This window comes from Arachis duranensis, chromosome 5 (genome assembly GCF_000817695.3).
Source record: "Arachis duranensis cultivar V14167 chromosome 5, aradu.V14167.gnm2.J7QH, whole genome shotgun sequence".
Taxonomy (NCBI): Eukaryota; Viridiplantae; Streptophyta; class Magnoliopsida; order Fabales; family Fabaceae; genus Arachis; species Arachis duranensis.
Window position 1 is genome coordinate 76,273,998 of NC_029776.3, and position 12,366 is coordinate 76,286,363.

Sequence of the window (12,366 nt, forward strand, 5' to 3'; positions counted from 1 at the left end):
GAGCTGAGGCTTTTCTTGGAGTTGAACTTCAAGTTATAACGTGTTTTGGGCGTTCAACTCTGGATCATGACGTGTTTCTGGCGTTTAACTCCAGACAGTAGCATGTACTTGGCGTTCAACACCAATTTACGTCGTCAATTTCCAAATAAAGTATGGACTATTATATATTGCTGGAAAGCTCTAGATGTCTACTTTTCAACGTCGTTGAGAGCGCGCCAATTGGAGTTCTGTAGCTCCAGAAAATCCATTTCGAGTGCAGGGAGGTCAGATTCCAACAGCATCAGCAGTCCTTTTGTCAGCCTTTTTCAGAGTTTTGCTCAAGTCCCTCAATTTCAGCCAGAAATTACCTGAAATCACAGAAAAACACACAAACTCATAGTAAAGTCCAGAAATGTGAATTTAACATAAAAACTAATGAAAACATCCCTAAAAGTAGCTTGAACTTACTAAAAACTACCTAAAAACAATGCCAAAAAGCGTATAAATTATCCGCTCATCACCAGTAAACTAGAAATTGCAGGAAAGTAATATACAGAATGTAGTTCCCAATAATGCCAAGCCTCCTTTTGTCTCTTTCAAAACTATTTCCTATATATACTACTCTTCTGATCTTCTAGTTAGCTCTTCAAGTCTTGGATATGGGCCCTTGATCTTTAGTTGAAGCAGTTACAGTCTTCAGTGGGCTCAGCGTTGCTTGCAGAAAGAATGTGAGTCAAGCATGGTAGCAGTTACCATGGCTGGTGTTGAACGCCAGAAATCTTTTGTTACTGGGCATTTTTCTGAATGCCCAGGATGCTGCTGTTTTTGGCATTAAACGCCCAGAATACTGCCCATTTTGGCATTTGACGCACAGAATGATACCTTTACTGGCATTTTAACGCCAGTGAGCTCTTTTTCTCTGTGATTCTTCTGCTTTATGTTCTGAACCATCATTTCTCTGTATTATTTACTGAAATGTATTAACAAACATGAATAAAAAAATTAAATAAACTCATATAATTGTTATAAACATCGAATTTCTACTAATAGCTGGGTTGCCTCCCAGCAAGTGCTTCTTTACTGTCTTTAGCTGGACTTTACTGAGCTTTAATCAAGTCTCATTCTTGAGCATTCTTACTCAATATTGCCTTCAAGATAATTCTTGACTCTCTGTCCATTAACATTGAACTTTTTGTCAGAGTCAATATCCTGAAGCTCTACATATCCATATGGTGACGCACTTGTAATTACATATGGTCCCTTCCACCGGGATTTCAATTTCCCAGGGAATAATCTGAGCCTAGAGTTAAACAGTAGAACCTTCTGTCCTGGCTCAAAGACTCTAGATGACAGCTTTCTATCATGCCACCTTTTTGCTTTCTCCTTGTAAATTTTAGCATTTTTGAAAGCATTGAGCCTGAACTCCTCTAGCTCATTCAAATAGAGTAATCTTTTCTCTCCAGCTACCTTAGCATCAAGGTTGAGGAACCTGGTTGCCCAGTAGGCCTTGTGTTCCAGTTCCACTGGCAGATGACAGGTTTTTCCATACACAAGCTGGTATGGAGAGGTCCCTATAAGAGTTTTGAATGCAGTTTTGTATGCCCACAGAGCATCATCCAGACTTCTTGCCCAATCCCTTCTACGGGTACTTACAGTCCATTCCAGGATTTGTTTTAGTTATCTATTTGAGACTTCAGCCTGCCCATTTGTCTATGGGTGATATGGAGTTGCCACTTGTGGTTAATTCCATATCGGATCAGAGCAGAGTCAAGCTATTTATTGCAGAAATGAGTGCCTCCATCACTGATCAGTACCCTAGGGATACCAAACCGGCTGAAGATATGCTTCTGGAGGAACTTCATCACTATCTTAGTATCATTAGTGGGTGTTGCAATTATTTCTACCCACTTAGATACATAATCTACTGCCACCAGAATATAAGTGTTTGAGTATGATGGCGGGAAAGGCCCCATGAAGTCAATACCCTATACATCAAACAACTCAATCTCTAAGATCCCTTGTTGAGGCATGGTATAACTGTGAGGCAGGTTGCCAGATCTTTGGCAATTGTCACAATTAAGTACAAACACTCGGGAGTCTTTATAGAGAGTAGGCCAATAGAAGCCACATTGGAGAACTCTTGTGGTTGTTCACTCACTTCCAAAATGTCCTCCATACTGTGATTCGTGGCAGTGCCAAAGGATCTTTTGTGCTTCTTCTTTAGGCACACATCTACGGATTACTCCGTCTGCATATCTCTTGAAGAGATATGGTTCATCCCAAAGATAGTACTTTGTATCAGTAATCAATTTCTTTGATTGCTACCTACTGTACTCTTTGGGTATGAAACTCACTACCTTGTAGTTTGCAATGTCTGCAAACCATGGCACTTCCTAGATATAAGAGATATGGCTCATCCGAAAAGTTTTCAGAGATCTTAGTAAGAAGGAAGGACGCCCCTTCTACTGGTTCTATTCGGGACAGGTGATCTGCTACTTGGTTCTCTGTCCCTTTTCTGTCTCTTATTTCTATATCAAACTCTTGCAGAAGCAACACCCATCTGATGAGTCTGGGTTTTAAATCCTGCTTTGTGAGTAGATATTTAAGAGCAGCATGGTCAGTGTACACAATCACTTTTGATCCTACTAAAAAGATATGAACTTATCAATGGTGTAAACCACTGCAAGTAATTCTTTTTCTATGGTTGTGTAGTTCTTCTGTGCGTCATTTAAAACATGACTGGCATAGTAAATAACATGTAGAAGCTTGTCATGCCTTTGTCCCAACATTGATCCAATGGCATGGTCACTAGCATCACACATCAGTTCAAATGATAATGTCCAGTCTGGTGCAGAGATGACTGGTGCGTATCAGCAGCTAGCAGATTACTCAGAGGTTTGGTGATTTTTGAAAAATCTTTTATAAACCTCCTATAGAATCCTGCATGCCCCAGAAAGCTTCTGATTGCCTTAACATTAGTAGGTGGTGGTAATTTCTCAATTACCTCTACCTTAGCTTGATCCACTTCTATTCCCTTGTTCGAAATTTTGTGCCCAAGGACAATTCCTTCAGTCACCATAAAGTGACATTTTTCCCAGTTTAAAACCAGGTTAGTCTCTTGGAACCTCTTTAGAACAAGTGCTAGATGGTCAAGACAGGAGTTGAATGAGTCTCCAAACACTGAAAAGTCATCCATGAAGACTTCCAGAAATTTTTCCACCATATCAGAGAAAATAGAGAGCATGTACCTTTGAAAAGTTACAGGTGATTTGCACAGGCCAAATGGCATCCTTCTATATGCAAATACTCTGGATGGACATGTGAATGCTGTTTGCTCTTGATCTTGGGGATCTACTGCAATTTGATTATAACCAGAATATCCATCCAGGAAGCAGTAGTATTCATGACCTGCTAGTCTTTCTAGCATTTGGCCTATGAATGGTAAAGGAAAATGATCCTTTCGGGTAGCTGTATTGAGCCTTCTGTAGTCAATACACATACGCCACCCTGTAACTGTTCTTGTAGGAACCAGTTCATTTTTTTCATTATGAACCACTGTCATGCCACCTTTCTTAGGGACAACTTAGACAGGGCTTACCCAGAGGCTATCAGAAATAGGATAAATAATCCCAGCCTCTAGTAATTTAGTGACTGACGTGGCGAAAATTGGCGAGTTAAGAAATTATTATAAAAGATATGTTGTAAGTACAGTCCTTAACCAGCCGAAAATCCGCTTATCAATTTAGAAGGGTTGTCACAATATTGAAATTAAAATACTGAGAGTATGAATCCCAGGTCATCTCCCAACGAGTTGTAGAAAGATGTGCTATTTCATTAATCAGGTGTTTTCAAAAATTGTTGAGTTGATAAACAGGAAATTAAATCAGAGAATTTAGATAATTTAAATAAAAGCCTTGACTGGGAGTAGATTAGTTGGAAGCCCTATTCTTGTTGAAGTACTCTCAAGATTAATTGATAATTGAAGGTTGCTCTGGTTAGTTATCCCTTACTAGGTAAGGGAAAGTCAAGCAAGTTGGAAAGCTATTTCTAGTCACAAGTTCTAATCCTCTCCCTTGGGAAGGACTAGTGTCAATGACTAGAGGGTGATCCAACAATAAACCCAATTACAATTTTTCTCTTGAGTAATCCAACTCAAGGTTTCCTTTCAATCATCTCCCAATCAAGTAATGGAACTACTGACTCATCATAATTATAGACTTCACTGAATCAATGGGGAGAATAAAAGAAGACATAATAAATAATAATAAAAGGGATTAATTAAAAATAAAAATAGTTCTGTATTAATAACTTGTGAAAATAATCCAATGTCAACTCTGGAGGAATTAAGAATATGGAAGAATAAATGAAAAGTAAATAACAAACTATAGTGACTAGTACCGGAGGTAGACTCTTCTCAAAAGCTAAAGCCAAAATCTTCAAAATCCTAATTATGAATGTTCAAGTGAGTAAAACTAGGGGAGGAGTAAATTCAGATCTAAAAACTAAAAATTATGCGAAATGAATGTTGTTTTCTGTCTCTGCATGTTCCCTGGCTCTATTCTGCGTTTCTGGGCCGAAAACTGGGTTGAAACGCGGCCCAGAAACTTTGCCAGTGACTTCTGAAATTCTGTAGATCGCGCACGTCACGCAGCCACATCATCCATGCGTTCGCGTCACTCAGCGTTTCTCGCCCACGCGTGCGCGTCGTCCATGCATTCGCGTCGTTCGTGTAGCTTCCAATCTGCGCGGTTGCGTCAGGCACGCGATCGCGTCACTGTGAATTCTTCTGTTTCCCGTGGTCGCATCAGCCATGTGACCGCGTGACTTCTCGCTGGTCATCTCCTCAATTCTTTGTGTTCCTTCCATTTTTGCACGCTTCCTCTTCATTCCTTACGCCATTCTTGCCCTATGAAGCCTGAAACACTTAACACACAGATCACGGCATTGAATGGTACAAAGGAAGATAAAAATATATAACTAAAAGATCTTAGGAAGCAAGTTTTTAATCATAGGATATTTTTAGGAAGGATTGTAAATAAATGCAAATCATATGAATAAGTGGACAAAGACTTGATAAAACCACACAATTAAACACAATATAAATCATAAAATAGTGGTTTATCAACCTCCCCATACTTAAATATTAGCATGTCCTCATGCTAAGTTGAAGGAGATGAATATGAATGAATAGGAACATGTAATGGAACATAGAAGAGTAAAGAATAAATACCTTGTGAGTTTTTAAGCTTTAAAGAGTGGTTACACATTTTAACCACTAATTTTGTTCATTGTGTGTTATATCTCTTCTATAATTGTAATCTTGGTTTTGCTTGATTCTTTATTTCCAATGGCTGATGTTTTGAATTGCATTGTGCATGATTGAGGCCATCCTTGTTTAAAGCTTACTTTTCCCATATAGCCTACTCTTGGAATTCACCATTGTTAACCCCCCTTGAGCCTTAATTACCCCATTGTTCTTGATTTTAGGACATCACAACCCTAAGCGGAAAACCATGAAATACCTTAGATTGTGTCCTTGATTAGCTTAGGTTGAAGGAGTGTGTTACATTTAAGTATGGGGGAATCTTTTGGGAAATTTTGGTAGTAAAAGAAAATGTTTGATTTGGGAATTCATTGAAAATTTTTGGAAAATGGGAACATTCATGTATGAATTACTTAACCATATGCAATTCCATTTCAAAAAAAAAAAACCCTCTTCCTCATGTAAAGGGCACAGAGTCACCCTTGGAATAAAGAATTGCATATGTGTTGTTTGTGTGAGAAAAGCATACATGAGTGTTAGTGAATTAAAAGTGATGGAAAGTTAGGATTGCATTTTGTGTTTGATTCGGTTGACATAGGTTGAGTGAAAACATAAACTAATTAGGGATTCAATCATTTTAGTTTAATTGGCCATATCTATCCCACCTTACCCTAACCCCATTACAGCCATATGAAGTCCTCATGATAATTGCATTCGTGCATCACTTGTTGTTGATTGTTAGATGAAAAGAAATTCCTTGAAAGCATGATTGGAAAGAGATTTGAGTGAATTGACCCTAAACACGAAATGATTTAAGTGTATACACACCTAGTGAGGGTTCAATTACTCAATTCTATGTTTCCGCTTTTCTTATCATACATTCTTGCAAGTTGCTTAATTTTGATAAGTGAATCAATTCTCTAGATCTTGTTTGCATTGAACTAATTCTTTGCTTTGCCCTATCGTGTCTATACTTGCTTGGAACTAAATTGCTTACTTGTTTTCACCAAATCAATAGGACATTATAGATAGATAGATATATAGCAAATACATACTTGCATGCATATAGATAGTTGCATTTAATAAGTTGATTATCCCTTTTGGTCATTTTCCTTGTTGGTCTAGTATGAGGACATGCTATAGTTTAGGTGTGGAGAAATTGATGAGTTCATATTTGACGGTATATTTTGACTCAATTTAGGTGGATTCTAGCACATGAACTCACACTTAAGCACCAAAATAGAGCAAATTAATTCCACTTTTATTCCATTCGATGCCGTGATATGGTTTGTGAGTGATTTCAGGCCTTGAAGGCAAGAATGGATGGCCAAAAGTCAAGGATAGCATGTACAAGGGAGAAAACATGAAGAAAATAAGGAAAAGCACACACAGCAAAGTGTGCGTGCGCACAGCCCTGCATGCGTACGCACAAGTGAGGATTTCCATGAGTGCGTGTTCAAAAGCACCTGTGCGTATGCGCAGGTCAATTTTCAGCCGAGTGTGCGGACGCACACGTCTGTGCGTCTGCATAGGTCCCTGCACATGATTTCATCACAAATTTGGAGGCCTCTTGGCCCATTTTGGAAGGCTTGAAGGCTGAATTTGGATGCTATATGAAGGGGAATTCAACACATTTGAAGGCATTAGGACTTAGATTGATTTTCTATAGTTTCATATAGTATTAGGAGTAGGAGTAGTGTAGTGATGAGCAGTTTATACGCTTTTTGGCATTGTTTTTAGGTAGTTTTTAGTAGGATATAGTTACTTTTAGGGATGTTTTCATTAGTTTTTATGCTAAATTCACATTTCTGGACTTCACTATGAGTTTGTGTGTTTTTCTGTGATTTCAGGTATTTTCTGGCTGAAATTGAGGGACCTGAGCAAAACACTGATATGAAGGCTGACAAAGGACTGTTGATGCTGTTGGATTCTGACCTCCCTGCACTCGAAATAAATTTCCTGGAGCTACAGAACTCCAATTGGCGCGCTCTCAATGGCATTGGAAAGTAGACATCCAGAGCTTTCCAACAATATATAATAGTCCATACTTTATTCAAGATTAGATGACGTAAACTGGCGCTCAATGCCAGCTTCATGCTGCATTTTGGAGTCAAACGCCAGAAACACGTCACGAACCAGAGTTGAACGCCAAAAACACGTTACAACTTGGCGTTCAACTCCAAAAGAAACCTCTACAAGTGTAAAGCTCAAGCTCAGCCCAAGAACACACCAAGTGGGCCCCGAAAGTGGATTTCTGCATCAATTACTTACTTCTGTAAACACTAGTAGCTAGTCTAGTATAAATAGGACATTTTACTATTGTATTAGACGTCTTTTGACAGTATAGTCTTTTGACCACATCTTTGGTCTCAGTTTTAATCTATTATTCATTTTAGGAGACTATTGATCACGTTCATGGGGGCTGGCCATTTGGCCATGCCTGGACCATCACTTATGTATTTTCAACGGTGGAGTTTCTACCCACCATAGATTAAGGGTGTGGAGCTCTGCTGTACCTCGAGTTTTAATGCAATTACTACTATTTTCTATTTAATTTAGTTTATTCCTATTCTAAGATATTCGTTGCACTTCACCATGATGAATGTAATGATCCATGACACTCATCATCATTCTCACCTATGAACGCGTGACTGACAACCACTTCCATTCTACCTTAGACCGAATGCATATCTCTTAGATTCCTTAATCAGTATCTTCATGGTATAGGTTAGAATTGATGGCGGCATTCATGAGAATCTGGAAAGTCTAAACCTTGTCTGTGGTATTCCGAGTAGGATTCAGGGATTGAATGACTGTGACGAGCTTCAAACTTGCGATTGTTGGGCGTGATGACAAGCGCAAAAGAATCAATTGATTCTATTCCGACATGATCGAGAACCGACAGATTATTAACCGTGCTGTGACAGAGCATTTGGACCATTTTCACTGAGAGGATGGGATGTAGCCATTGACAATGGTGATGCCCTACATACAGCTTGCCATGGAAAGGAGTAAGAATGATTGAAGGAAGGCAGTAGGAAAGCAGAGATCCAACAGGGACAAAGCATCTCCATACACTTATCTGAAATTCTCACCAATGATTTACATAAGTATTTCTATCTTTATTTTCTGTTTATTTATTATTATTATTCGAAAACTCCATAACCATTTATTATCCGCCTAACTGAGATTTACAAGATGACCATAGCTTGCTTCATACCAACAATCTCCGTGGGATTGACCCTTACTCACGTAAGGTTTATTACTTGGACGACCCAGTGCACTTGCTGGTTAGTTGTGCGAAGTTGTGAAGAAAGTGCTGAGTTATAAATGCGCATACCAAGTTGAATGCCATTATTAGAGATCACAATTTCGTGCACCAAGTTTTTGGCGCCGTTGCTGGGGATTGTTCGAGTTTGGACAACTGACGGTTCATCTTGTTGCTCAGATTAGGTAATTTTCTTTTCAAAAAGTTTTCAAAAATTTTTCAAAAATTTTTTCTTGTTTTCATTTTTCGTAAAATTAATTTTCGAAAAAAAATATACAAAAAATCATAAAATCATTAAAATAAAAAATATTGTGTTTCTTGTTTGAGTCTAGAGTCAATTTTTAAGTTTGGTGTCAATTGCATATTTTTATTTTTCTAAAAATTTTTGAAAATTCATGCATGTGTTCTTCATGATCTTCAAGTTGTTCTTGATAAGTCTTCTTGTTTGATCTTTAAATTTTCTTGTTGTGTGTCCTTTGTTATTTTTCATGTGCATTTTTGCATTCATAGTGTCTAAGCATTAAAGATTTCTAAGTTTGGTGTCTTGCATGCTTTTCTTTTCTTAAAAATTTTTCAAAAATAAGTCTTGATGTTCATCTTGATCTTCAAAGTGTTCTTGGTGTTCATCTTGACATTCATAGTGTTCTTGCATGCATCATTGGTTTTGATATAAAATTTTCATGTTTTGGGTCATATTTGTGTTTTTCTCTCTCATCATCAAAAATTCAAAAATAAAAAAATATCTTTTCCTTTTTTTCTCTCATAAATTTCGAAAATTTGAGTTGATTTAGTCAAATTTTTTTTAAAACTTAGCTATTTCTTATAAGTCAAGTCAAATTTTCAATTTTAAAAAAAAATCTTATCTTTTCAAAAAATTTTTCAAAAATCATATCTTTTTCATTTTTTTATGGTTTTTGAAAATTTGAAAACATTTTTCAAAATATTTTTTGTAATTTAATTTCAAAACTTAATTAATAAGTAATGTGATTGATTCAAAAATTTGAAGTTTGTTACCTTCTTGTTAAGAAATGTTCAATCTTTAAATTCTAGAATCATATATTTTAGTTTCTTGTTAGTCAAGTAATTAATTTTAATTTTAAAAAATAAATCTTTTCAATCATATCTTTTTAATCATATCTTTTTATCATATATTTTTAAATCATATCTTTTTCAAAAATTTGATTTCAAAATATCTTCCAACTTCTTATCTTTTCAAAATTGATTTTCAAATCTTTCTCAACTAACCAATTAACTTTTGTTTATTTTTTTATCTTTTTCAAAATCACCTAACTAATTTTAGCTCTCTAATTTTTGAAAATTACCTCCCTCATTTTCAAAATTCTTCTAATTAACCAATTGTTTTAAATTTTAATTTTAATTTTAATTCTTCCTTTAATTTTCAAAAATCACTAAACCTTTTTTAAATTTAATTTTCGAATTCTCTCCCTCTTATCTTCTTCTATTTATTTATTTACTAACACTTCTCTTCATCTCAAGAATCTGAACCTATCTTCACCCTTGTGTTTGGATTCTTACCTTTTCCTTCTTCTATTCCCTTTTTCTTCTACTAACATAAAGGAATCTCTCTACTGTGGTAAAGAGGATCCCTATTATTATTTTCTGTTCCCTTCTTTTTCATATGAGCAAGAGCAAGGACAAGAATATTCATGTTGAAGCAGATCCTGAACCTGAAAGGACTCTGAAGAGAAAACAAAGAGAAGTTAAATTACAACAATCCAGAGACAACCTTACAGAAATTTTCGAAAAGGAATAGGAGATGGCAGCCAAAAATAATAATGCAAGGAGGATGCTTGGTGATTATACTACACCTACTTCCAAGTTTGATGGAAGAAGCATCTCAATCCCTGCTATTGGAGCAAACAATTTTAAGCTGAAACCTCAACTAGTTGCTCTACTGCAACAGAACTGCAAGTTCCATGGACTTCCATCAGAAGATCCCTACCAGTTTTTAATTGAGTTCTTGCAGATCTGTGAGATTGTTAAGACTAATGGAGTAGATCCTGAAGTCTACAGGCTCATGCTTTTCCCTTTTGCTATAAGAGACAGAGCTAGAACATGGTTGGACTCATAGCCTAAAGATAGCCTGGACTCAGGGGATAAGCTGGTCGCGGCCTTCTTGGCTAAATTCTTTCCTCCTCAAAAGCTGAGCAAGCTTAAAGTGGATGTTTAGACTTTTAAACAAAAAGAAGGTGAATCCCTCTATGAAGCTTGGGAAAGATACAAACAGATGACCAAAAGGTGTCCTTCTGACATGCTTTCAGAGTGGACCATTTTGGATATATTCTATTATGGTCTATCTAAGTTCTCTAAGATGTCACTGGACCATTTTGCAGGTGGATCCATTCACCTAAAGAAAATGCCTGCATAAGCTCAAGAACTTATTGACATGGTTGCAAATAACCAGTTCATGTACACTTCTGAGAGAAATTCCGTGAATAATGGGATACCTCAGAGGAAGGGAGTTCTTGAAATTGATGCTCTAAATACCATATTGGCTCAGAACAAAATGCTGACTCAGTAAGTCAACATGATTTCTCAAAGTCTGAATGGATGGCAAAATGCATCCAACAGTACTAAAGAGGCATCTTTTGAAGAAGAAGCTTATGATCCTGAGAACCCTGCAATAGCAGAGGTAAGTTACATGGGTGAACCTTATGGAAACACCTATAATTCATCATGGAGAAATCATCCAAATTTCTCATGGAAGGATCAACAAAAGCCTCAACAAGGCTTTAATAATGGTGGAAGAAATAGGCTCAGCAAACCTTACCCCAAAAGAGACAAGATCCTGGCAAATTCTTAATACCCTGTACCATAGGCACCATGACCTTTGAAAAGGCTCTGTGTGACCTGGGGTCAGGCATAAATCTTATGCCACTCTTTGTAATGGAGAAGCTGGGGATCATTGAGGTACAACCTGCCATATTCTCACTACAGATGGCAGACAAGTCAATAAGACAAGCTTATGGATTAGTAGAGGACATGTTAGTAAAGGTTGAAGGCCTTTACATCCCTGCTGATTTCATGATCTTAGACACTAGGAAGGAGGAGGATGAATGCATCATCCTTGGAAGACCTTTCCTAGCCATAGCAGGAGCTGTGATAGATGTTAACAGAGGAGAATTAGTCCTTCAATTGAATGGGGACTACCTTGTGTTTAAAATCCAAGGGTCTTTGGTGCACGAAATTGTGATCATCAATGGCACCATCAACATGGTACGCACAATTGTAATCTCAACTCTTTATCACAAATTCACACAACTAACCAGCAAGTGCACTGGGTCGTCCAAGTAACAAACCTTACGCGAGTAAGGGTCGATCCCACGGAGATTGTTGGTATGAAGCAAGCTATGGTCACCTTGTAAATCTTAGTCAGGCAGATTCAAATGGTTATGGATGATATATGAATAAAGCATAAAGATAGAGATACTTATGTAATTCATTGGTGAGAATTTCAGATAAGCGAATGGAGATGCTTTGTCCCTTCCGTCTTTCTACTTTCCTACTGTCTTCATCCAATCCTTCTTACTCCTTTCCATGGCAAGCTGTATGTAGGGTTTCACCGTTGTCAGTGGCTACCTCCCATCCTCTCAGTGAAAATGTTCTACGCACCCTGTCACGGCACGGCTAATCATCTGTCGGTTCTCAATCAGGTTGGAATAGAATTCAGTGATTCTTTTGCGTCTGTCACTAACACCCAGCCTTCAGGAGTTTGAAGCTCGTCACAGTTATTCAATCATTGAATCCTACTCAGAATACCACAAACAAGGTTTAGACCTTCCAGATTCACTTGAATGCCGCCATCAATTCTAGCTTATACCACGAAGATTCCGAT

At 37.4% G+C, this 12,366-nt stretch overlaps 1 non-coding gene across 1 annotated transcript; it reads right to left on the minus strand.

Annotated features, from left to right (window-relative positions):
- Positions 1 to 10,680: 10,680 nt before the first annotated feature.
- LOC127748005 (small nucleolar RNA R71) lies at positions 10,681 to 10,788 on the minus strand. Its single transcript, XR_008009948.1, has one exon. It is a non-coding gene; the product is annotated as a small nucleolar RNA R71 (small nucleolar RNA).
- Between the last annotated feature and the right edge of the window lie 1,578 nt (positions 10,789 to 12,366).